Consider the following 26,184-nt stretch of genomic DNA (forward strand, 5'->3'; position numbering starts at 1 on the left):
AGCATTTAGTGAAGCTTTGTTAGAGACCAAAACATAACAATGACCCAAAAACTTAACAATGAGCAAAAATGTAAGAGAAGCGCTGAGCCAATGTAAGAAAACCTAAAATGTAAGAACTGACCCAGAATGTTACAACGTGTTATATTTTGCACAAAACTCAGTCATGGTGAAAAACTTAAGAATAGACTGTCGTCATGCTGATACATGCTCCAGAGCGCCCCCTATGTGAGAAAACTGCATCATGCCAAGACCTGCGAAATATCCTCTTACGACCATGGCATGTTCTCTGTTGTTAAAATGACCCATGTATGTTTGCTGTGGGAGCCAGACCTGATCTACAGGTGTCTTTTTTCTGCACATGCTCAGACGAGCGTCGCTGCTTGCAGCTTTAATTTGACTAGCTTTGTTTCTGTGAGCACGCAGCATGCAGCATTTTTTTTTCTTGCTCTTCTTCCTGATTTATTTCAAAAATCAGACACTAGATGCAACAGATACAAACTCATTACTCTATATTTCACCTGAAACTCTGCTGTATCCTGCCATCTCTGAGCTGAAGCTCCTCTTCATCTTCAATTTATAAATTTCTATCATGCTTCCTTTGACCCCGACCTCCTGCTTTCTCTCTGACCCTCCATCCCTCTCCTCTGACCTGCTGCCTGTTATTAACACACACACACACACACACACACACACACACACACACACTTATTTCCTCCGTCTTTATTTTGTGGGCTCTCCCCCTCCGCTCCATCTCTCCATCCCATTTCCAAACCAGCCTGTTGCTAGGATACGCTCAGGTCCATTCACTGAAAGCAAAGTGAGCGCTCCGCTTCCCTCCTCTCTCCATCATCACCACCATCACCACCTCTGCTCTTCGTTCCCCTGCTCCTCTTCCTCATCCTCCCCTCTTCACCCAACACACACACACTCACTCACACACACACTCAAACAGGTGGACTGTGTGCAAACCTGAGCAGTGAACACCAACATGTACAGAGACATATAGCAGAATTATTTAGTAGGAATTTACACACACACTCACACACACTCACTGTCCTGCATAGACACTGACATCAACACACAAAAAGGATCCCACAAAAAAACACAACACCTCCATCCTAAGGGACCATAATGCAATGCAGCCCAGCTTTGGACCTCAGCAGCAGATTCAGACGACGAGCAGCTTCAGGTTTCAGAGATGTGTCTTCAGAGCTTCACTTTAGGTAAAACAGTTAAAACTGGAGAAAAACACATATTTCCATTTTTTTTGTGTGTGAATTTGTTATATTTTTATGTAGACAGAGAAAAATACTTTTCCATGTCGATTAGTTTCAATCATTTGCAGATTTGCAGGAAGTTTTGAGAGTTAAACTGTTGTTCAGGCTCTTTTAATGCTGGGTTCGGATGCTTCTGCTTTCTGTCAAATCAGTTTTTAAACCTTTAATTTTTAAGGGCCAAAAGAGTAAAGATGTAAAAAAAAAAAAAGAGGAAAACTTGAGACCTCCTTAGACAGCAGAAAACTACACCCCAAAAAAGAAGCTTGGGACATACCGACAGAGGAAAACCCTGGACTGTAAGACCCCGCTGAAACATCCTCCATCCATCTCCGTCCATCCATTTTCCTCCACTTATCCAGGGTCAGGCTGTAGGTTGCAGCAGGAACAAATCGACCCAGACATCCCCTCATTTCTGTGACATTTCCAGCTCCTGAGAGATTCAGAGGTGCTGCCTGAGCCAGACGGGACAAATACAACCACAGCAAACCTCAGAGAAAGAGCAACGCTGCAGAAACTGGAAACTTTAAAAAAAAATCCAGGCCCTAAAGATGCTGTGAGGAACAAGGTGTGTGTTTGTTTTGGAAATGAAAGGAGATCAGATCTTTATTTTAACTCTACTTTTCTTTGTTCAAGTCAACTTTTTCCCAGATCCAGCTCCACGAGGTAAGGTATTTATCAACAGTTAGAGCTACGCTTTGAAACGTGACAACAAGCTAACTTTGTCAGTTTGTAGCGTAGTTTAGCAGCTGCTATATTTCTCTCTCTTTACAGCCCGGTGCTCTGAGACGTGTCTGTAACGTGTAACGTTAGTGAATCCTGGTTCTGTCCTACCAGAGCTCATCTACCAACTCCAACCTCACCAAGCAGAGCTAACGTAACCTGGCTCTTCATTTTATTGATAGACTCTCAAGTTTGAACAGACCACTGCAGAATAACTTCCTTTGGGCCTGTCTTTAAGCCTTTAGCTCGTTTTTTAGTGTTAAGCTCATGATTAAGTCATTAGCTTGTGTTTTGGCCTTTAACGTGGTTTTTAGCCTTTAGCCCGTGTTGTAGCCTTTAGCTTTTGTCATAGCATTTAGCAAAGCCTTTAGCTAAAATTTTAAGCTTAAGCCTATGTTTAAGCCTTTAGCATATGTTCTGGCCTTTACCCTGTGTTTTAGCCTTTAGCCCATGTTATAGCCTTTTGCTTGTGTTTAAGCCTTTAGTGGGTTTTTGAGCCTTTAGTGTTCTTTTGAGCCATTAGCCTGTGTTGAAGCCTTCAGCTTGTGATACACCCTCTAGCATGTTAGAGCACTTACCCTGTGTTTTAGCCTTCCCTTGTTTCTTAGCCTTTAGCCTGTGCTTTGGTCTTTAGCTTGTGTTTGAGCCTTTAGCCTGCATTTTGTCTTGTAGCCCACATATTAGCCTTTAGCATTCAATTTAGCCTTTTGCCCATGTTTTAGCCTCTAACCTGTGTTTTAGCCTGTTTCTAACTGTGTCTAAGCCTTTAGCCTGTGCTTAGTCTTTAGTTTGTGTTACAGCCTTGAGCTGGTGTTTTGTCTTGTAGCCCATGTTTTAGCCTTTAGCCTTCATTTTAGCCTTTTGCTCATACTGCCCTGTGTTTTAGCCTTTAGCCTGTTTTCTTAGCCTTGAGCTCAAGTTTTAACCTTTAGCTTGTGTTTTAGAGTTTAGCCCATGATTAAGGCATTAGCTTTGGTTTAGCCTTTCACCTGTGTGTTACCCTTTAGCCTGTTTTCTTAGCCTTTAGCCAGTGTTGTAGCCTTCAGCTTGTGATACAGTCTTTGGCATGTTACAGCATTTAGCCTATGTTTTAGCATTTAGCCTGTATTAACCTTTAGCTCATGTTTTAGCCTTTAGCTTGTGCTCTATCTCTCTCCTGTTTCTCTTTCTTCTGCTCTTCTGTCCTTTTTCTGTCTGACAGTTAGGCTCCAGTGTCCACCATCACTACAAAATTAATCACAGAAATCATTTTCAGTAGAGAAAAACTCAGATCTCTCTTCTCTCTGATAAACTTCATCAGTCGGTGTGGTGTTGTCATAGAGACTTCAATATGCAATAAATCCTGAAAATCTGTCCTGTCTGACCCGTTTGGGCAGCTAAGAAACAGCATTTTTTAATAATCTATATTTGTGCTGATAATCTCAATTTAAAGTGACGTTTTTTTGAACTTGACATTATTTCTACTAAAAATGAGACAAACAGATTTCAGTGTTTACAGTGGAGGAGGCGTCCTCCTCCTAATTCCACCCTCAGGTCGTCTGAGCTCTGGACCTTCGCTCGACGGCAGAGTCTGAAACTCTTTCCATCTGAGGTCTCTGACTCCTTCCCCAAAGCTCCTGACCATCGCTGAGGGCCGGAGCGTAGATCAACTGACCAATCGAAAGCTTCGCCTTCAGGCTTCACTTCCTCTTCACATCGCCCACATCATGGCTGATACGGCACCAACACAAGATCCAGTTCACCCTCAGTTAGATATGAGAAAACAAAAAGTGGGACAGCAGAGTTCAGAGTCCTGATCCTCCAGCTCCAACCTGAGAAGTTTCACACCCTGATGGGAGTGTGTGAAGTCCTGATCCTGTCGGTAAAAACACACTGCTGATGATATCTCAACACATTTTTTTTCCGTAGAGGCAGACTCTAAAAACAGTAAATGTCATCTTCTCTAATGTAAACACAGCAGCGAGCCTGTCCCTGACCCTGTTTGTTAACCCGCTCACTAACACACACTTTCATCTGAGAGGTAATTAACCTGCAGCGCGGCAGAAACCGCGCTAACAGGAAGCAGAAATCACTGACTGCTGAGCGCAGAGAAGTTAGACCGAGGAGGATAAACAAGTGTCACAGTTAGAAAAACACCGCTGGCTGTCACAGCGTCTCAGCTCTCAGGTTTAACACAGCGCTAACGTTGGTTTTAAAGACCTGACAGTTTGACGTGACGTATGTTACGACTCTAATTAAACTCACTGATTAGAATCCAGGATGTTTAAAAATAACAGATTCTGCAGGAAAAAGGAAAATTATGACACATAATCTCGTCTGTCAAAGTGAAAGTTAGAGTATGTAACACTACAGACATGAAGAGCTGCATCCGGAAACAAGACAAGTGACTGAGATCAGGACAAAATATCCTGATATAGCAAACTGTTGTGATATTTAACCTAACCATAGCTCATTGATGTGCTCTCATTTGATGCTGTTTTTGTTTTGATTATCAATTTATCTAATTATTAATTTATAATTTAATTTGATACCAAACTTGACCCCCCACATTCTATAGTATGCTATCTAGCGCCACCTAGGCACACTAAAACCACTAAAACCGCCAGTAGGAATGTCGTAAAGACATCAAACCAACATCAAAATGTTTGTCTCATTGAGATGCAAAAATCACGGACACCCCTGACCTATCTTGAACAGGAAGTTAGCAATTTGCCTTTCAAAATAAAACTTAGCCACATTCTTACCCTTTCTTAGAAAGTTATCTCCTCCGAAACCATAAATGTTTTAGCCTCAAAATTTGCTGAGAACACAAAGTGGACCCTGCTTTAAAAAAAAATTTCTGGAAGTTGTTGTCTCAGAAATGGTTTTCGAATGACAAGGCCTCAAAGTCGGTAAACCCCGAAGAAGCCCTTTCAGCTCCCTCCATTAGAATGAATGGGAATGCAGCATCCAGTTCTATGCAAGCTGCCACATTCAGGGTTCTAGACAAAAAAGTAATTTTTGTACAGCTTTAAAAATGACATGGATGAAATTCTGACAAAATTTCCTACAAAAACATTATATTTTTACACACATTTGGTCAAAATTGTGGCATCTATTTGGAATTGTTTGAAAAACTTTTGTGAATTTTACTCTTCAGAGAGCAGCAGTTGGTGATGATGTCACACACTGATTAGGAGTTCCGTGCTGCTGGTCATGTGACTCACTGAAGGCGGGAAAATAATCCATGATTCAACTGTGACACCCCGAAGAGGGTCAGACAGGAATAAACCTTTGACAAAGGAGGTAAAGGGACCTGTCCAACGCTGCTTGCAGCTTTAATTACTACAAAGGGTGGATGTAATGAATTACCAATACTCAAGTTACCGGAATTAAGTAGATTTTTTTTGTTGCTTTCAAGAGTATTTTTTCCAAGTGTTTAATTTTACTCATACTTGTGTACAATTCCACCTTCTGTATCTTCATCTGAAGTGTTTTTGTTTTGGAACATGATAAAAAATGGAATTATTACACAACAAATATAAAATATAGGGATATTTGTGGCAATATCAACTCTGAAGTGAATAAAATCAGATCAGAGCTCAGACAGGAAGTTTCTACCTGATGGAAAACGCAAAGTGATGGCGTGAAAAAACACAGAAGTAACACAGTAAAGCGACCTGAGCGCTGAAGTTTCAGGGGCACTAAACTTGTAGTCTAGAGATAGTTGAGAAGCAGCTACACAGAGACCACTCCTGCGACCCCTGACCTTTGACTTCCTCTCCAGCCCACAGGCTTGTGGGGATTGTGGTCATCATCACAGTTCCTGATGTAAACATCAAACACGCTAGAAATCGTGGGTATGGTGCGTGTAGAGACTGGCTCTGTGAAGGCCTCACACTGATAATCTCAGAGGGCGTCTCTGACTGACGGCTCTCATTAATTATGCCTGGTGGCTGGTGTTAACGGCAGCTCGCCTTTCAGGTGGGAAAGCAGAGCGACGAGAGGGAGGAGAAGGTCAGGAAAGGAGGAGGAGGAGAAGCAGGAGGAGGAGGGACGAAGGTGGAAATTGAAGCCTTGCAGTCTAATTAAGACTGGTGTTAATTTCTTTTCACTATCTCTGCGGCCAAAAGGAGCTCTTCACCATGGCAACACGGGAACGGCGAGGGGGAAGTGAGCCAGACCAGAAAAATGTGTGTGTGTGTGTGTGTGTGTGTGTGTGTGTGTGTGTGTGTGTGTGTGTGTGTGTGTGTGTGTGTGTGTGTGTGTGTGTGTGTGTGTGTGTGTGTGAGACGCAAAAACCACCAACACTGTTTTAAACTCCAGGTAACAGATCATCTGTAAGCGTTCATCCCAGCAGCTACGATGGTATAAATTCATATTTTTAAAAAAAAGACCTCCAGCAGACAGACGTCCACTTTAAGCCCCTCCCACTCTTCTGAGTGTTTTTACTCGTCCCTGGGCACAGTATTGAGCCCAAATGTGTTTTACGCAAACATTCAGTAAATCTGACTCACAATAAAAGTGGAGTGATACCAACATTTTAGACAAAAACAGAGAAGTAAAACAAAGATGGAACCAACAAGAAGACTTTGAAGTGCTTCCTAGTTCATCGTGCTACTTTAAAAGCATATTTTTTAGTATTCCCTACAAACAGAGTTTTTATCTAAATCAGGGGTTTCCATACTTTACAGGTAAGTTGTTGTCTCCCTGGGACCCAAACTCAAGACAAACTTGAGACACACAAATCCTACGCTGACACCCCTGACCAATCTCAAACAAGAAGTCAGCAATTTGCCTTTCAAAATAAAATGAGGCCACATTTTTGGGCCTTTTTCAAAAGTTATCTCCTCCGAGGCCATAAATGGTATGGGCTTGAAATTTGCACAGATGACAGAGTGGACCCTGCTTTACAAAAACTCTGTAGGAATTTGTTGTTTCTCAAACAGTTTTTGATTGACGAGCCCTCAAAGTCGGTAAACCTCAAAGAAGCCCTTTCAGCTCCCTCATTAGAATGAATGGGAGAGGAGGATCCAGCGCCACACGAGCTGCAGCAGTTAGACCTCTACACAAAAAAGTAAAAGTGGTACAGCTTTAAGAATGATATGGATGGATTCCTGACAAAATTTACTCAAAAAATATCTCATTTTAGAGAGATATGATCCAAATTGTGGCATCTATAAGGAGACGTTTTCAGAACTTTGGTTGGTGTCACTCTTGAGAGGGCAGCAGTTGGTGATGATGTCACAATGATTGAGAGTTCCGCTCAGCTGGTCATGTGACTCACTGAAGGCGGGAAAATGGAATGTGTAACACACACACACATCATTGGTACAAGAAACTTTCTGACTGATACTTATTCCTACACCAGATGATTCAGGTGTCATTTTAATTTTCTAATATCTTGAAAAAGGCATTTTTTCCAAACTTGTCAGGAAGTTTTCACCCATTTCATGCTTAAATTACAGCTTCTATAGTGCAGGATAATTAATACTTTTGAAACACGAGCTCCCAAACTTTACTTTTTCCCTGAAATATTTCCATTTATGAAGCCAAGTTTTCGCTTCTTCTTCTACCTGTGATATTTCTTACGTACCTGTAACATCAAACCGCAGCCCGTGCTCCAGCAGAGAGAAATTAAAGTGGTGTTTTTACAGGGAAGTCATATGTCGTTAGTTTTAATTACTCTGGAGCACATGGAGTGACTCACAAACACGGAGAAGCTCAGATTCACCAGGAACAGAAAACACACTCAGAGGTATTTACCAGGAAAGCTTTGAAAGCCTGACAGCTAGCTTAATTAACTTTCACCAATTAAGACTAAGAATAAACTGCGACGGGCACGTTCTGTTTTTATCCTGTCAAAACAATTAAAGGAAAACTTCACGGACTTTATCTGCAGTTTGAGTTGGAGATGTGTGTTAGTGCTCCGTGTGTGTGTGAGGCTTAACGTCAGAGCACAGGTGGGTGTGTGAGGCGAGGAAGGAGGAGGTGATAACAAGCAGCTCATGATGAAGTTTTTAACGTGTGACAGAAACTCTTTAAATCCTCATGTAACAGGAGCAACACGTTAGCAGCGTTGGATAAAATGAAAGTGCAGCTAATGCAGCGTTTACTCCTCGCCATGGCTCCTTTGGAAGGGAGAGTCAGCTGATACGAAGACGGGTGTCAGCAATGACATTGTACATATGAAAGCAAACACTGTAAACAGGAAGAGGACGATGTGTTTAGCATGTTGAGCTAACGTCTAAAGTCCCTGGATGAAAATCAATCAATCAGTTTGAGAATGAAACTCAAAAATATGGTTGCGTTTCTGACTCTTGTTTCCATGGAAACAGCATTTTAGCCAATTTGAAAAAAGTAAACATCAGAGTGAAATGTTTCTAAAACACCCTCAGCACCGTTACTGTGTAAACAGCAAACTTGAGTTTCCAGAGTTTAGGAGAGATTTTCCTGCTTTTTAACCCTCTAGCTCCTCTCCCGACTTGTAATTTCTCCAGATTAACCCCTTATTTTTAAGTACAGTGCTGTCATCTCTAATATTTTACCACCTGAAAAAGCACCCCCCCCCTCTCCCTGGAGTTGGTTTGATCCAAAGACGCTGCAGGAAATCCTCTCTGACTGAGGTTACACAGACGCTCACAGGTAGCTAGCTCTGTGATATTTGTGGCTGAAAAGTTGACTTTAGCATCAGAGTTTAGACAGAAGGAAAAACCAACAGTATGGCGAATATTTTTTTTGTAAAATAATCTAGCCAACTAACCACAATAAATTGCTGCAACAATATAGTTCAACCTTCAACCTTCATTTGGGAACAACAGAGGCGAAGAGTCTGGCTAGAGATTCGGAGCCACACTAGGTTGGGAGCGCCAGGCGTCTTTCACAAGCAGAGTCCAGACCGTCAAGTTTACAGCAAAAAAAAACATCACATGACATCTGACAGAGCCTAAACTCACACTCTTCACCCATCTACAACACACACACTCTGGACTCCAAGGATCTTAATTATATCACCAGTCAACAAACACACAAAGGTGCTTGAGAGGAGACTCAGCTGTCCGTTAACACACTTCAGACATGTCAGAAACACACACACACACACACAGTCACCCTGTCTGTTTTTGAGCAGTAACACACTCTAACAAAGGGAGTTTGCCTCCATTGAGCTCCAAGACATCTGACACTTACACTGATCCACCGGACAAAAACAACGACAGTGTGTGTGTGCGTGTGTGTTGGTGTTTGGGATTTTCTCTGAGCTTTGTTTTCCTCTGAGTGTCCAAAGACGAGTGTGTGGTGAAAGGTTTAATTAAGGAGCTGCTGCTAATCGTCCTGCAGATGGACGACAGCGTCGTCAGCCTGCTGTACGCGACATTTACACTCAACCTGGTGAAATCTGGACGCTAAGAGTTCATCGTGCAAACAAACAGGAAGTGGACAGTGACTCTGTTTCTCTAAGTTGCTCCGTAAAAACTCCAGAAAAAAACAAACCTACGCTCAAATTTAACAGGTTGGAGGTTAATTTTAAAGCAGTTATTGAGGATATGATAAATTTAATCTGCAAAATAAAATACAATTTGTGTCAGATTATTCCTAAAAAAATGGATTATTGTAGTCACAAAAATGTATTTTGACAGAAAACAAAGCTTATACAGCTTTTTATTTTTTTTCCATGGGACTGTGATGGATCTAAATATGTAAATGTGTCAAAATTCATATTCAATTAACAGAAATCAGGAAAGTTTTCAAAAGACTGCATTACCCAGCATGCACTGCTCGTTAAAACTGTCATCACTGAACCAAACCTCAGCTGTGGATGGAGCCGCTCAGAGTTTGTCTCCATTGTTTTCAGGCTGTGCCCGCTGCTTCACCCATCATGTGTCCCTCATGTAACCTCTGGCACAGATGGACAGTTGCTTACTCACACACACACACACTCATACACACACACACACACACACACACACACACACACACACACACACACACACACACACACACACACACACACACACACACACACACACACTCACAGGCGTATGATAGGCCAGGGTCAAAGGGAGGCTATGACACACACAAGCAGACACACACAGCCCAGAGTCGGACCAATTCCTGTCAATTTGGAGTTTTTATACTGACAGAAGAAGGGGCTCTTTGAGACCGCAGAGATCACCAGGGCCTGATAGCGGGGGCCACAACAATTACAGCGTCCCTCCACCAGCAGACACCAGACCATCAGACCCCCAGACCACAGGACGGCTCCCTGACACACACAGTGTGTGTGTGTGTTTGTGACGACCCCTCCTCCTCACACAGCTCTACGTTGGGACAAATTGTGTCTGTTGCTGCTAATAAAGGACACACACACACACACTCACACACACACACATAGAGGTTTCATTCATCCATCTGCTTTACCTAAACACACCATTTCCCATCCCACCACAGCGCTGATAAGAGCGCCAACAGGACTGGTTTATTGGAGTCATTTCCCACTCAGCTCAGCTCTGTGTGTGTGAGTGTGTGTGTGTGTGTGTGTGTGTGAGAGAGAGACAGACAAACACACACCTGAGGGGTCAGCTGTGTAAGTGTAACAATACACTCAACTCACGATATGATATAATACAATAAAGTGAACTCTGCTGGACTGAAAAGTAGGATAATTTGCGACACCACACGGTTCAAGAAGAAACCCCAGGGTATGATCAGGGATGTTTAATACCACGTTTTCAGACCGAGACCAGTACAAGTACTCCCTTTTAAGTACTCACTGATACCAACTACTAATAGTACGAGTACTTTTCATACAAAAAAAACAACTCACAGTGACAGATCATTGTGATCAGAGTCAGCTCAGTCACTCTGACGTTAAGTCAAAATGAAACACTAACAGCTCTCTGAGTTTATGGCTTGTTTTAGAAAAATTTAACAAAACCTCAAAATAAAACTAACAACTGTCAGAGTTTTAGTATTTTTAAAAACTGAAGAGCAAAATTAAACAGTTCAACTGTCCACTCTCCCTGGTTCATTCATGTTGTCTGAACAGATCCAGACGCACATTTACCGTGGTGTCAAACATCAGCAAGTAGCGCCAACCACTGGTGAGGAGGACTTACTCCACATAAGTATCAGCTGCTGGTATCAGATACGGATACCAATACTTGCCCATCCCTAGATATGATACAGAAAAACACAACACAATAAGACATGATGAGATATGATGCGATACAATACGTCTCTTCTTGACTCTACCTTCAGACATATTTTACAATCCCCCGAAAAAATTCCCAAGAACAACAGCTGTCAATTACTGTTAAAGGTGACGTAAAACCTCGTTTTCACCCTCGTATAACCAATGAAAACAAAACTGTTCAGAAAAAAGAGGACTGGAATACAAAGCAGCCAAATGATATCTTCAAATCACCACAACAATAAGACGTGAGAAACATTTCTACCAGGTGTTGTAATTTTTTAAAGTTTGACCACATTTTTGTGGTTTTTGGACCTATATTGCAGCCAGCCACCAGGGGGAGCAGTTTTTGTGGAGACCTCACTTAAAGCCACGCAAGATGATGTCATTTTTTTTACAGTCAATGGTTTTGAGACATGACTTGACGATAAGGTTTAATGCAATGAGCTGTGGTATGGTGGGGTATGATAATATATAATACACTGTGAAACAATGCGATGCCATATGCAAAGATACACAATGATACAATACAAACCAAATAACTTTATTGATAACATTACCTATCAATCTGATTCTTTATTTTAATTCCCTGATCAGTTCTTTTTGTGAATTTTCTCTGTACAAAAAGTCGCTGAACAGGTTTTCTGTGTCAACGACATTTAATTGCGTTTATAAGTAAATAAATAAAAGTAATCACTGGATCCTGAAATCTCTGGATGTAATAAATAAAAATAAAAGAAAAATCACATGACGTAGATGTATTGTTTTGTTTTATGTTATTGACTGAAGTAGGCCATCTAGTGTCTGGAAGTGGTTATAGCAATGTTTTGAGCTGTTTGGAGCCAAGTCAGGCTGAAGTTGGCTTGACGTACCTTTTCTTCTATCTTTGTGTTGGGAAACATTTACCTGACAGTATTTTGACATTTAGAGTTCTCAGTAAACCAAAGTTATATCGTATGTTTCATGCTAGCATATCAATGAAATTTTCAATATAGGTTCATATCAAGCTAGCACCATGTTCTGTGTTTCGTTTGTAGTCCACTAAAGGGAAGAGGTCGGTAAATTGAATCCATTGAATACATGCTTTTATTTTGAAAGGATTCAAACTATACTTCTACTAAGTTGTTAAGTAACACAGAAGATGCTAAGCGCTAACAGATTGGTTAACAGTGAAGAGTTTGAATTCACCTCTTAAAGAGACAGCAACAACAACAACAACAACAACAGCGCCCTCTGTTGTTCAAAAGGGGGAATTTATGTTTATTTTTTATCTCACTGACTCGTGTCCCTTACATGGCTCTTCTGCTTTACTTGGTAAACATCTCATGTGTTTGTCACCCACAGAGTTTAAACCGACACAACAGACACGCTGCAGCTTAAGACGAGACTCAAATTTATTTTTTCCTGCAACAAACTGATGAAATTTTCTCAACTGAAGTCCCTCCCACCAAACCTTGTAGAAACGCAGTGAAAAAACGACGCTGTATCTTCATTTCATCATCCTTCACGTCACCTGTGAACCGTGTGTGGCGCTGGCGCTAAAGCAGAGTTTTTGTAGTGAGCAGGAAATGACTCTTTCTTTAAGGAAGCCTGTTTCAGCGTCTGTCTGAAGCCGGTGCAGAGAGGGGGAAGCAGTCATCACATGTACTTGACACCGCTGTCTAGATAGCAACTATTATTAGTCCCAACAAACCACTCAGCACTTCCTCCTCTAACTGGAGCCTCACGCTGTGTTTGCAGCGCGGAGACGGTTCACTGTGGAGACGGTTAGAGAGCTGCACCACACACCGCGGACACAAGCCAGTGTGTCAGTGTTTGTAATAATCCCAGACTTATCCCACAATTATCATCATTACACCGCTGCCTTTAATGAGCTGCAGACAACACCATGAAGTTTGGTGTTACTGTGATAAACGTTTTTAAAATGTGGATCAAACTGAGATGATTTTCTTCAGCTGAGGTAACAAAGAGGAAATATCATACTCAGTTTACTAACCTCACGCTAAGAAAATGAGGTTACTGACCTTATTCTAAATAATCTGATCACAGAGCTCACACAGGATGAGCTGCGGACCATTTTATTCTGATAAACACACGATGGAGCAGATCCCAATAAGAACGAAGGCCACAGAAACCGCTCTGAACGGTCTGTGGTTTGGAAATCTGGTGCAGAAAAAGTCAAACGTACAACTTTAAACTCTCCATTTGAAAAAAATAACAACATTTTTGTGTAGTCTGAGCTAAGTGATTGAGTTTAACGTGGACAAACATCCTTCATGAGTCCGAGGGCTGCACGCAGAAACAGTACTCTCCTCAGTCTGAATCCAAAGACTCCCGCAAGCGAGATGGGCGGTCACACTGCTAATTAATCTAATTAAAAACGCTCTCCTCAATTAACCGAAGGATGTGTTTTCTCCACCAGCAGCCAGCTGAGCTAACTTTCATTACACACCCTGTGTTTTAATAACTTTCTGATGATCAGAAGGACAGAGAGGAGAGGATGTTCGACAGAGGGTGATCCAATGTGGAGCAAGTCCCAGGCCGGAAAACACGACGGGCCCCTGGGCCAGAACACACACGTCCACACGCTAAAGGCTGTGGCCACCAGGCGGCTTCAACCCTCAGAAACCACGCTTCATTTAGGAGAATATACATCTTAAAGGTCCCATATTCTGCAAAAATCTCTTTATTAAGTCTTTTAGTGAAATGTGTGGGTCTTTGTCTTTCCTCCCAGCCCACAAAATGTGATATTTAATGACCAAACCTGTTCTTAGTAGAGCTTGTGAATGTAAAATCCTGACCTAAAACCAGCTGTTTGGATTTTGGGGATTTGCCGATGTCAGCAATTCCCTTCCCTTTTGGAGAATGCCAAAGCTGAAGAGCCATCACTGCTCTGTTTTTGGCTGTAAACAGCCACATAGCTCCATGGTCAAGCTTCCCATCTCAGAAGAAGACAGACTAAGTGTCTAGAGTTCATTTATCAGGAAATGTTCCAGCTACACTCAGTCAAACTGAGCATGTGTGTGCTAGTCACTTCACGGCCGACTGCTTTTCCAACTTTGGACAGTCCAACAGAGGGCTAGCCAATAGACTGGTCCTGAATCCAGGCGCATTACCAACCATCCTCCAACAAACCTGGGACCCTGGAAATGTGAGTATTTTAAATGCTGTGTGCTGTGGAGCAGATGGAAGAGCTTTTCCTCAGTGTCCCCCCTGTCTCTGTGTTAGCTTCAGGATGCTAACTTTAGCTGCAGTTAGCCTGTTGTTTTAGCCTGTAATGTTACGGTAAAGGAGCTTCTCTGTTTTCTAAACATTGTGCACTCGGAGCTCGTGGCGCCGCTCTCAGTGACGTGCAAGAGCGGGGCGGTATCAGCGGTGGCTCATTTACATATGAAGGCCACGCCCACTAAATCAGAGCGTTCTGAACAGAGGGGCTATGAGAGCCTGGAAACAATGCTGCTGTGCTTGATTTATTGGCTTTTTGGACCAAAACATGTTACTACCATTTCATGAAGACATCAATGATCCAGATTAAACTGCAGGAAAGGAGCAGGAGATGGTAAGCCTCTTTGGAAGTAGCTTACCAGTTTTCAAACTGGAAAATACCACAGAGAAAGTGGAAATTTAAAGAACATGTCTATTACTGTTTTAAGCTTACTTCAGCCCAGGTCTTCATTTTTCCAAAAACTTCAGTTTAATTGATTATTTGACGCTGTAAAAAGGAGTTTAACACCATGACTCAGCTTCAGAGACAGATGTGACTCCTGCAGCGCTGAGTGCTCCGGATGATCAGAGCTGAGGAGGAACAGAGAGGAACTAACACAGAAGTCACTGAACTCTCCATAACCCCGAGTGTCTGCTTCAAATCGGCACAAGATCCTGGTCTGATGTGGACCAGGAAGTCAGAGATCTTTGGTATCTTGTAAGTTAAGAGGTTCAACAGCTTTCTAGATTTCTTCCAGATTTCCCTCCACTCTGATTCAGACAGGAGGATGGTCAGACCTGTTTCCAGCCGTTAAATAAGTCAGGAAAACTGAGAATCCGTCCAATGCTGATATAGAAAGTAAGATCAGATACTGCTGACAAAGAGCCGATCCAAAGGACAGATCTAGTCATCTCAGTCCTATGCTCTTCTGTGTCTCCAACAATTACGTACATGTCGTCTGTCATTAACACCACGGGTGTTGTTGGGTGGTTTCTGTGCTCTACTTCCTGCCCTGCTTGATCTGCTTTTTGGAAACTGACAAAGCAAAACCATAGACTGTAAAAAAAAATGGACGTCCGCTTGCTCGGCTTGAAGTGAGCTCTCCACAAAAACTGCTCCCCCTGGTGGCTGGCTGCAGTATAGGTTAAAAAATCCATCTCCCCAGTCATTCCAGATGGGCTGTGGTCAAACTTTAAAAAATTAATCCACCTGGTAGAAATGTTTCTCACGTCTGATTGTTGTGGTGATTTGAAGATATCATTTGGCTGTCTTGTATCCAAGTCCTCTTTTTTCTGAAAGGTTTATTTTCATTAGTTATACGAGGTTAAAAACGAGGTTTTACGTCACGTTTAACGATGATTGACAGCTGACGTTCTCGTGTATTTTTTTCAGGGATTGTAAAATATGTCTGGAGGTAGAGTCAGGAAGTGATTAGACTCTCGAAAGAAAAAATAATTATTATTTTAGTCACCCAGCCCCACTCAGATTCTCCCAGAATCCCTCACAGTCTCTACTGCTCAGACTCTGGCTGCAAACTGCTACAATGCAACAACTTATTGAACATTTGAAAATCACTGCTCATCTCTAACTGGCTTTGGGACTTTACAGTAAGACAGAGCATCCCTGATCAGGAAACCAAAGATGGAAAAGATGAGGACGTACGGCACACTGTAAAGACAAACAACAAAAACTGTAAATTTGCAGAAGAAAAGAGCAGAAAGATCGTATTCGACCAACCAAAGATGCTAACACATCGTAGAAAATCCAGAGGATGGACTCGTCTGATCAGTTTCAAACGAAGATGTTTTAAAATCTTTTTTCTCGACTTATAAAGAACGAGAACAGCGCGTTAAAGAAGCCAAACCAGGCTCTGCGCGGTCAGAAAACAACCCGATCTCATCACATCAGATCAAGTTTTTATGAAGAAACAAAAAAAAGAGACAAATGGAGGAGTTCGTCTCCCAAAAGGTCGAAACATGCAACTTGCTCTGAGTCTCATCTTGTTTCTAGAGGACAGAAGATCTACTTTATTAATCCCCTTGGGTGAAATTTTTGTTTTTTGTCTTTTAAACCAAGTCCCTACAGACTGAGCCACGCCGCCCCCTTTCTTTTTCTGTCTTTTTTTAGAATAGAAATAGAAAAAATAGAAATTTCTCTTCCTCTATGACTTGTGTCTTTCAGCTGCTCGGTGCAGAAATCAGCTTTCTTTCTCCCACACAAATATGTATGCACACACACTCACACACACACACAAACACACTCTGTCTCTGTCTGTGTATCAGTGTCAGTGTGTAAACACACTCTCCGTCTGATCAGCTGTTGCTGCAGTCAGGTCATACCCCGCTCAGCGTGACACAGACTGGAGGAAAGCAGGACGCTGATTCGAGAAATAAACACAGCGTGGAGATCCTGCAGAGTCTGACACGAGCGCCGTGTTTTTCTGAACCAGGGCAACAGGTAGAGACGGAGACGGAGACGGAGACGGAGACGGGACACACGTTATGACTCCTCCTGCTGCTTCTGATTAACCCTCATCCAATATTTAAGACGTGAGTTTAAAGTTCGCTGTGGTCTGATCCTGACAAAGCTCTGTGGTGTTGCTCTGAGTGAAGAGGCTGAAACTTCCTGAGTCTTTCTTCAATTTTCTGTTTACGTCAGAGAAAGAAGAGACGCTGCGCTCTCCGTCCCTCTCCAGTCTAAACAGAGGAATCCTCAGATACTGAGCAGACTCAACAGAGCTGCTGCAGCCGGGACTCAGAGACACGTGAAGCACAGAGATCTGTGCTATACGTGACGCTCCTGATCCTTAATCTGAACACGAAGCGACCCAGGACGGGCTGAACTCCACCGAGCAGTAACTATGCCAACAATCTCCACATACTCTTCCTCATCTCCAGATGTCTCTTCATCACATGCACAGGCTGCTCTGCGCTGAAACTCTGTTTGAGATTACAGAGAATATTAAATTATGATGAACACTCAGCCTGGACTGGATCAGAGAGCAGCTCCTTCTCTCTGCTTTCATTCACAGTTTCCAGTCGTCCCTCTCCACCGCGCTGCGCTCTCTGTGTTTAAAGCTCTGAACGCGCCCAGGCCGAGCCACACGCTGGATGAGCAGGAAGGGGTTTCCCTCATGATGTCTGCACAGGCTCACGTCATCAACACCTTCCCTTAGTGGGGATTTTACTCCTACATGCTAAAGATGTGAGCACAAACTGTGAGGTTTAAGCACAAAATGTAAACATTTTTAATCCTTCTTGTTTATGTTTACACACTTAAAAGTAATACGTTTAGGTTCCCTTCACAAAATGTTTAAAGTTTCTCATATTTACAGGCTGAAATCACGATCATGGTCTCCTCTCTGTGGGGCAGATTCACAGTGTTCTGTTTTATTATTTAATGGGAAAAATATATAACGTGGTCTCCAGTGAATCATATTGTATGACAGTGAATCAAATCGTAAAAAATCAAGTCATAACAAATCAAAAAGGACCTTATTAAATCAAAAGAATCACATTAATTCAAACAGAAAATCAAATCAATACATTAAAATCGAAACATATCACATCATATTGATTTGACTCTCATTGGATCAAAATGAGTCACACTGAATCAAATCATGTTGGATCAAACAGTTACACTGATTCGAATAATTTTGGATCAAACAGTTACACTGATTCGTATCTCTTTGGATCAAACAGATTCATACTGAATCGAATCTTATTGGATAAAACTGAGTCAGGCTGAATCGAAACTTACTGGATCACATTATGTCACACTGAATCGATTTTTTTGGGATTAAACAGAATCACTCTGAATTGAATCCAATTGGATCAAAATGAGTCTCACCGAATCAAATCTTGTTGGACCAAAAAGAGTCATACTGAACTGAATCATATCGGATAAAACTGAGCCAGGCTGAATTGAATCTTACTAAATCAAATGTTGTCACAGTAAATCAGATCTTTTTGGGTCAAATAGAGTCATACTGAGTCGAACTCTTGTAGGATTAAATGATGTCACACTAGTGCTGCACGATTTGGGGAAAAGGTGCGATCTGCGATTAGGTGGACAATATTGCGATTGTGCTTGCGATTTAATAAAAAAAGTTGTGTCATGATGAGTCTACAGATTTGCTTGGTTATCATGGAGAAAAATCTGATTGCGATAATCGTGCAGCCCTATGTCACACTGAACCGAATCTTCTTAGATCAAAGTGAGTCACACTATATTGAATTGTATTGTATAAAACAGAGTTACACTGAATCAAATCTTGTTGGATCAAATGATGTCACACTCAATCGAATTTTTTGGATCAAATTGAGTCATACTGAGTCGAATCTTAAAGGATTAAATAGAGTCACACTGAATCGAATTTTTTAGAATCACATGATGTCACACTGAATTGAATCTTTTTAGATCAAAATGAGTCACACTATATTGAATTGTACTGGATATAACAGAGTAACACTGAATCAAATCCTGTTGCATCAGATGATGTCATATGAATCGAATCTTTTTGGCTCAAATGATGTCACACACAATATCGAATCTTTTTGGATCCTACAAAGTCACACTGAATCGAATCTTTTTAGAATACATTGAGTCACACTGAACCGAATCATTTTGGATCAAAAAGTCAAAATGAATCGAATCTTTTTGGATCGTATTGAGTCACATGGAATCGAATTATATTGGATATTGCTGACTTGGGCTGAATTGAATCTTACTCGATCAAAAAGAGTCATACTGAATTGAATCATAACGGATAAAACTGAGTCAGGCTGAGTCGAATCTTATAGGATCAAACAAAGTCACACTGAATCGAATTTTATAGGATTAAATAATGTCACACTGAATTTGATCTTATGGAATCAAACTGAGTCACACCGATTCAAATCTTATTGGATAAAACTGAGTCAGGCTGAATCGAATCTAACTGGATCAAATGATGTCACAGTGAATCGAATTTTTTTGGATTAAACAGAGTCACTCTGAATTAAATCCAATCGGATCAAACTGACTTACTCCGAATCAAATCCATTTTAACTCTGAGTCACACTGAATCAAATCTTATTGAATCAAATCCCATTTTATCAGATTGTTCAGTCACATTGATTCATTTAATATCCAATCCAATCTTACTGATTTGAATCAAGGAAAATTGTACATGTTGCATGAAACTGAATCTAATCTTTCCAAATTAACTTGATTCTTCTTGAATCATATTAAACTGAGTTTTACTGAAGGATATCCATCAAAATCACTCCTGATCAAATCTTATTGCTTAAATCATTCATGTCATATCAATCTGAATCTCAATGTATCAAACTGAGTCACACTGAACTGAATCTTATTGGATCAAATCACGTTACCTCAGATACCAAAACCAGTATGAGTTCTCCCTCCTGAGCGCCAGATAATTTTTAACAAAGACAGCACAGTTACTCTGACATTAAGTCCAAAATAAAACATTAAAAAATCGCTTTGAGTTTGATTTGTTTTTGATAAATAAATAAAAGTGCAGAAAGTTATTAAGGCTGGTATCAGTACTCCCTCATCCCTACCTCCAGTATGGCCGCACATCCGGGTAGCGCCCCACAAACACTCTCTAAAATCTGTGGTTTATAACAGTGAAAAAATGTTTTGCTGCTGTTTCTGTCAAACATGGATGGTTTTTTCTCAGATAGTAACTCTGGCAGAGCGCTAACAGGAATAAACATAAAACAACCGTGAGTGGCGCTGGGCCATGTGGACCACAGACCCTCACACACACCCTCACACACACTTTCTCTGCTTTACTACAGCGTGATGATTTCCCCGATGACTAAAAACTGTCTCTGTCACTTCTGGTTCACAGCTCTGTCACAACAGGAGCAAAAACTGAGTCACTGAGACTTTCTGAGACTGTCTGAGGCCGGGACCAGAAACAGCAACAGTTGTTTCCTCTTCAGAAAACACAAAACAGCGTTAAATGTGTGTGTGTGTGTGTGTGTGTGTGTGTGTGTGTGTGTGTGGGACTGACCCACTAACAGGCTGCTCTGTGCAGGAGCAGGTGTCTGCTCAGGTGATGGCACAGGGCCAGAGAAAGTTAGGTACAGCTGCAGACACACACACACACACACACACACACACACACACACACACACACACACACACACACACACACACACACACACACACACACACCTCATTTCTCTAGGCAAATAAGGGTAGCCTCACAATGACTGGTTGTGTGTGCATCATGACAACGGGACACACACACACACACACACACACACACACACACACACACACACACACACACACACACACACACACACACACACACAGTGAAAGAGGAAGGTGGACTAACCGTCGCCTTGATGGGGACATACAGCACCGGTCTGTCCCCTGATCCGGTCTTGGCGTCCTGCAGGGTCCCGACCTGGAAGCCCTTGGACTTGACCCAGAACTTGAACTTGGCGTTGATGTGGCCGCCCCCCTTCTCCTGCAGGAAGACCCCGTTACTGTTCTCCTCGTCCCCCTGGAGCAGAGTCTGGAGGATCTTGTTGTATTTGCGCCGGGTCACGGTCTTGGTCTTGCCGGAGTCCCCGTACGTCCGCAGGCACCAGTCCTGGAACTCCCCGAACATGTCGGCTCCTCCGACGGCCGCGTCCGGCGCCGGGACCCCGCTGCTGGGACTCCGGCTCCTCGGCGGGGTCAGGTGCTGGGGGAGGTTGGAGGTGGAGGTGGTCACCGCGTCCGCTCCGCTGCTCCCCTTCCTCGTTGTCATCATGGATGGAGTCCAACAGTTAAAGCGGGTCAGAACTGAGCTCGGAACCGGCACCAACGGTTGCTTTTTGTCTCCTCACCGAATCCGCCAAAAAAAACGCTCAAACCCGGTGAAAAATCAAAATAAAAACGGTTAAATTCGCTCTTCAGGTCCAAACAGACTCTTCAAACCCTTCAACATTTCGCTTTGCTCAGAATTATCCGAACCCAGCCCGGGAGTCCCGTCCGTTTTCTGAATTAACGGCTCGAAATCAGCCGTTTGGATCCTCCTCCTCCTCCTCTTCCTCGCTGGTGTTACGCACAAACACGGAGCTGGGAGAAAGAAGAATAAGCCGTGTGTGTGTGTGTAAGTGTGTGTGTGAGTGTGTTGAGCCAAAACGTCCGGACTGAAGTCCAGGAACCAGCAGAACGCGAGCAGCGGCAGACCCGGTCCGGACGGGCGGTGCAGACTGGAGCGCTCAGCCCTCCTCAGACACACCTGTTAGCAGCGTGGGTCGCTCGGCCTGTCCCGTGGGGGACGTCGGTCACCGCCTCCTCTTCCTCCTCTGACACAGCGAGCCACAGAAAGGAGGCTCGGCTCCTCCTGGTTCTGCGTGGGGCTCCTAAAAACGGGATTTCACGGGCAGGGGGGTCTGCAGGTTCGGCTGCGGGGTCTCCATCCCCGCTGAGCAGGAAACAGAAATCAAACCCTAATCTCCACGATCAGAGCCAAACGTTAGCGCTGCTTCCTGACGGAGCTCCGCACCGAGCAGTCTGTGTCCCTCCTCCTGCTCCGGGCTCGGCTGATGGGGACGACCGGACACCTGTTTGAATCCGGTTCTCCTTTCCTCCCCGGCCCCCTCTCAGCGCAGCGCTACGCCTCCTCTCCTCCCCCTCCTCAAACAAACGAGCACAGGTGATAATAACCGACGGTCTCCTGGAAGCTGTAGTCCAAAAACCAGACCAGGACCTGCTGCGACACACAGTCTGCTCCCGGGCTGAGGCGACGGGACGAGCACGCTGCTGCAGCCCGAGCTGAGGAAGCAGGAAGTGTCCAAAAATGACCGAGAGGCGCAGCACGCTGCAGACACACGGTCCCAGAGCTGACAGAGGGGAGGAGGAACACACACACACTCTCACACACACACTCACACACACACACACATAGACAAAAACACGTCTGGAAATTTAACAGGACGAAATAAAACAGAAGTTTCTCTCACACTGTGATCTCTCCTCTCACTCACTCTGCTCCTGTTAGTGATCAAAAAGTTAACCAGGTGATTTTAATCAAGTCTTCAGACTCTGACATGGAGCAACAAACTTTAACCTTTACATAAAATGAAGGCTGCTTTGCTGTTGGCTAAAGTTATTATTTCCTTTCCTCATGATTTTTGTGACTTTTCCCTCACCAGGGTTTAGGGACTTGTGTGTAAGATCTGGACTCTTTGGTGTGTAGTGAGATGTCAGCACAGAGAAGGTCACAGAGAAATGTTCTGGGTCATTTTGATCCAGACACAAAAACAACAACATCTGAAGAAACTCCGTCACAGATTTCGAACAGTGTTGATTTCAGGGATGGAGAGTTTTTCAGAGACGATGGACCGAGGAGGAGTCTGCAGTCGTTTCTCCATCAGATAAAAACAAAGTTTATCATCATATCAACAGAGTTTATCATCCACAGAGACGACAGGGGCATGAAAAGATGGTCACATGAAACAGTCAACTTCACCAAAGGCGTGCACCAACTTTTTGAGGTCCAGGGGCAGAAAAAAAGAGGGCACCTAAGCGTGTGTTTTCACTGCCAAAAAGGCCACTTTGGTGTGTGTTTGAACCTTTTAAAGAGGGCCCTTTAGTGCGTGTTTTGGCCCATGAAAAGGGGTCTGTTAGTGTGTGATTCAGTCCCCAAAGAGAGCTCTTTAATGTGTTTCTTGGCTCCTAAAGAGACCACTTTGGTGTGTGTTTGAACCTTTTAAAGAGGGCTCTTTAGTGAGTGTGTTTTGGCCTTTTAAAGGGGGCACTTTAGTGTTTTTTTAGCTCCCAAAGAGGGCCCCTTAGCATGTATTTTGGCCTTGTAAAGGGGGCTGTTAGTGTGTGTTTCAGTCCCCAAAGAGGGCTCTTTAGTGCATATGTTTTGGCTCCTAAAGAAGGGTTTTAAGTGTGTAATTTGGCCTGTGTTTTGGCCCCCAAAGAGGGCCCCTTAGCCCGTGTCTTGGCCTTTAAAAAAGGCACTTTAGTGCATGTATTTTGGCTTCTGAAGAGGGCCCCTTAGCATGTGTTTTGGCCTTGTAAAGGGGGCACTTTAGTGTGTGTTTCAGTCCCCAAAGAGGGCTCTTTAGTGCATATGTTTTGGCTCCTAAAGAGGGGTTTTAAGTGTGTAATTTGGCCTGTGTTTTGGCCCCCAAAGAGGACTGTTTAGTGCATATGTTTTGAATCTTAAAGTGGGGTTTTAAGTGTGTAATTTGGCCTGTGTTTTGGCCCCCAAAGAGGCCACTTTAGCATGTGTTTTGGCCTTGTAAAGGTAGCACTTTAGTGTGTGTTTCAGTCTCCAAAAAGGGCTCTTTAGTGCATATGTTTTGGCTCTTAAAGAGGGGTTTTAAGTGTGTAATTTGGCCTGTGTTTTTGCCCCCAAAGAGGGCCCCTTAGCCCGTGTCTTGGCCTTTAAAAAAGGCACTTTAGTGCATGTATTTTGGCTTTTGAAGGGAGCCCCTAGCATGTGTTTTTGGCTCCAAAAGAGGGCCCCCCCTAGCCTGTGTTGTGGCCCTTTAAAAAGGCCAGTGTTTTGACCCCCAAAGAGGGCCATTTAGTGTGTGTTTTGGCCTTTTCAAAAAAGGCACTTTAGCGGGTGTGAGAAGAGGCCACTTTTGCCTGTGTTTTGCCAGGTCTGTCCACCCTGAGAGGACAGTAAAACAAGAATTTTCAATTTAATACCAGAGTTAAAACATTAGCACTTTAAAGCTCTTTTTGCAAGAAATTTACATTATGTGTCGATGTTTGAATACTGGTTATTTTAAAGTGCTTTTAAAGAAGAATCACTGCTCTTCAATCACTCTTTACTTTTTTGTTCAAACTCTTTGTTTTTCCTTTTTGCACAGAATGACAACGACATGTTTTAAGCATGTGTTAACTTTGATTTTGCAACGAATCTCATTCAGATTTTTCAATTTAAGCTCCAGTTAGTTGACTAGTTTCTACTACTAGTTTAGTTAGTTAGTAGTTTCGGTGCATTTTCTCCAATCTTTTGTATTTCTGGGCCGTTTCATGTCTTTTGGGTAAAGTTATCCCAAATGGAAAAGGTGTTTGGACTAGGATAAAAATTGGTTAAACCATTTTTGCTCCCACAAGTTTGAAACTGATGGGTTTAGGTGATCCCCTGGCTTTCTGTGTAGCGCCACCATGAGGCCGGTCTGATAACTCAGTGCAATGAATCTAAATCCAAATATCTGAGTTTGTATCCTGACTTTTCCACCCAGCGCCCTCATCAGGTCAAAATTTCACCATCCAAACCTAGACATTTATGTTAGCATTAGCAACGCTCTTTGTTTAATGGGATTTTAGCATGCTAAACTTGGCGGTTAATCTGCACATTTGTATTTAGTGCTAGGCCTTGCTGTGCTTTCATGAACAAACCTGCACAGCTGATTACTTTCTGCACAAATAAAACAAAACCAATCAAGACAGGATAACATCAGATAAGTGTTGAAATTGAATGAGCAATGTGTGCCTAAAGCCTTCTCATGAGAACACAACTTTGGTCTTTTTGGGCCTATGTGGTCAGATTTTTTATTCTCACAAAGTTTTCAACCAAAGATTTTAAAAACTCTTCTTAAATTTGTGAGAAAATCAAAAACTGAACAGCTCCAGACTCTGGGATTGACAGTGGGACGTTTCCTGAGGAGAGAAGCTGCTCAGCTGTTGATGTAAACAGAGTGAGGCTGATAAATCTTCCCCTCAGGTGTTGTTTTCTTGTCTCCTCCCTCGCCGTGCCCCTCACCCCGTGTTTTGCATGTTTTTCTTCAACTCGTACAGGAATAGCTTTACAAACTACCGCGTCTGGGCGTCTGATTCCCAGCTGAGTCTAACCGTCGTCTCCCTCCGACACTCGCTGGCGACCTTGAAATCAGCGGAGCAAGCCGAGCTACGAGCAGGCTGCGGGAACCCGCTGCAGAAACAGCTTCAGCTCACACGTCAGAGTCAGGAAGCTGGCACTGAACCCCGGCAGCGAAAACACTGCTCAGAGCAGAGCGCGGCGCGGCACGCTGACAGACAGCTCCCATCATGCTCCTCTGGGCTGAGCCGGCTCTTCAGGCTGATACTGATCCACTGAGAGGACAGGCTGTTCTGGAGATGAAGAAAATAAACCTTTTCCTCTGATACAAAACACAAAGACGGCAGTTTTTATCACAGAAATGCTCCTACCTCACAGGCAGATCCTTCAGCGCGTCATGGCGAGGAGGAGCGTTTAACTCACAGGTCTTCTCACAGGGGGGTACCCCAGGGCTCAGAGCTCGGTCCCCTGCTCTTCTCCTTAAGGCTGCGTTATGCTTTCTGCCCGAAGGGGACGTGTGAAAATCAGACGAAAGAGATCCACACAAAAGAAGAAGTAGAGGCTTTTATGCTTTTTAGCACACCGTGCGACATCAGTTGTTTCCCATTCCCAAACTGCAGGGGGCGGTATATCACAAACGTACGTCTACCAGAGTACTAAACAAGAGTAGAAGAAGTTTGCCTTTGTTTACAACATAAAATATCTGTCCTGGAGATTTTTCCAGGTTATTTTAACTGATTCTTCTTCTCTGCCGAGAGTGGACGCAATTTCACGCCGTGACTTTTTTACCACTCGGTTGTCATGGTGATCTCTGTGTGAAGAGTCATCCAGACGCCTGTAGTTCTGCGCTCTGACCACCAGAAGGTCTTGTTCTTCCGCTATCTTGTCTGCGCGTCTCTGTGCATGAATCAGCCTTTACACACCACCTCCCTCTTCTCACCTGATGACACACCTGTCTGAGCTCGAGGTGTCTCCACACAGGAACAACACAGGGCATGACATCACTTCGCTG

The 26,184-nt window shown here is 43.1% G+C and overlaps 1 pseudogene; it reads right to left on the bottom strand.

The window, feature by feature from the left end:
* Positions 1-21,465, bottom strand: part of LOC141799295 (nucleolar protein 4-like) — a 165,807-nt pseudogene extending 144,342 nt beyond the window's left edge.
* Positions 21,466-26,184: the final 4,719 nt, after the last annotated feature.

This window comes from Halichoeres trimaculatus, unplaced genomic scaffold, assembly GCF_033239565.1.
Source record: "Halichoeres trimaculatus isolate MK-OKI-2021-1 unplaced genomic scaffold, fHalTri1.1 fHalTri1_scaffold_11, whole genome shotgun sequence".
Classification (NCBI taxonomy): domain Eukaryota; kingdom Metazoa; phylum Chordata; class Actinopteri; order Labriformes; family Labridae; genus Halichoeres; species Halichoeres trimaculatus.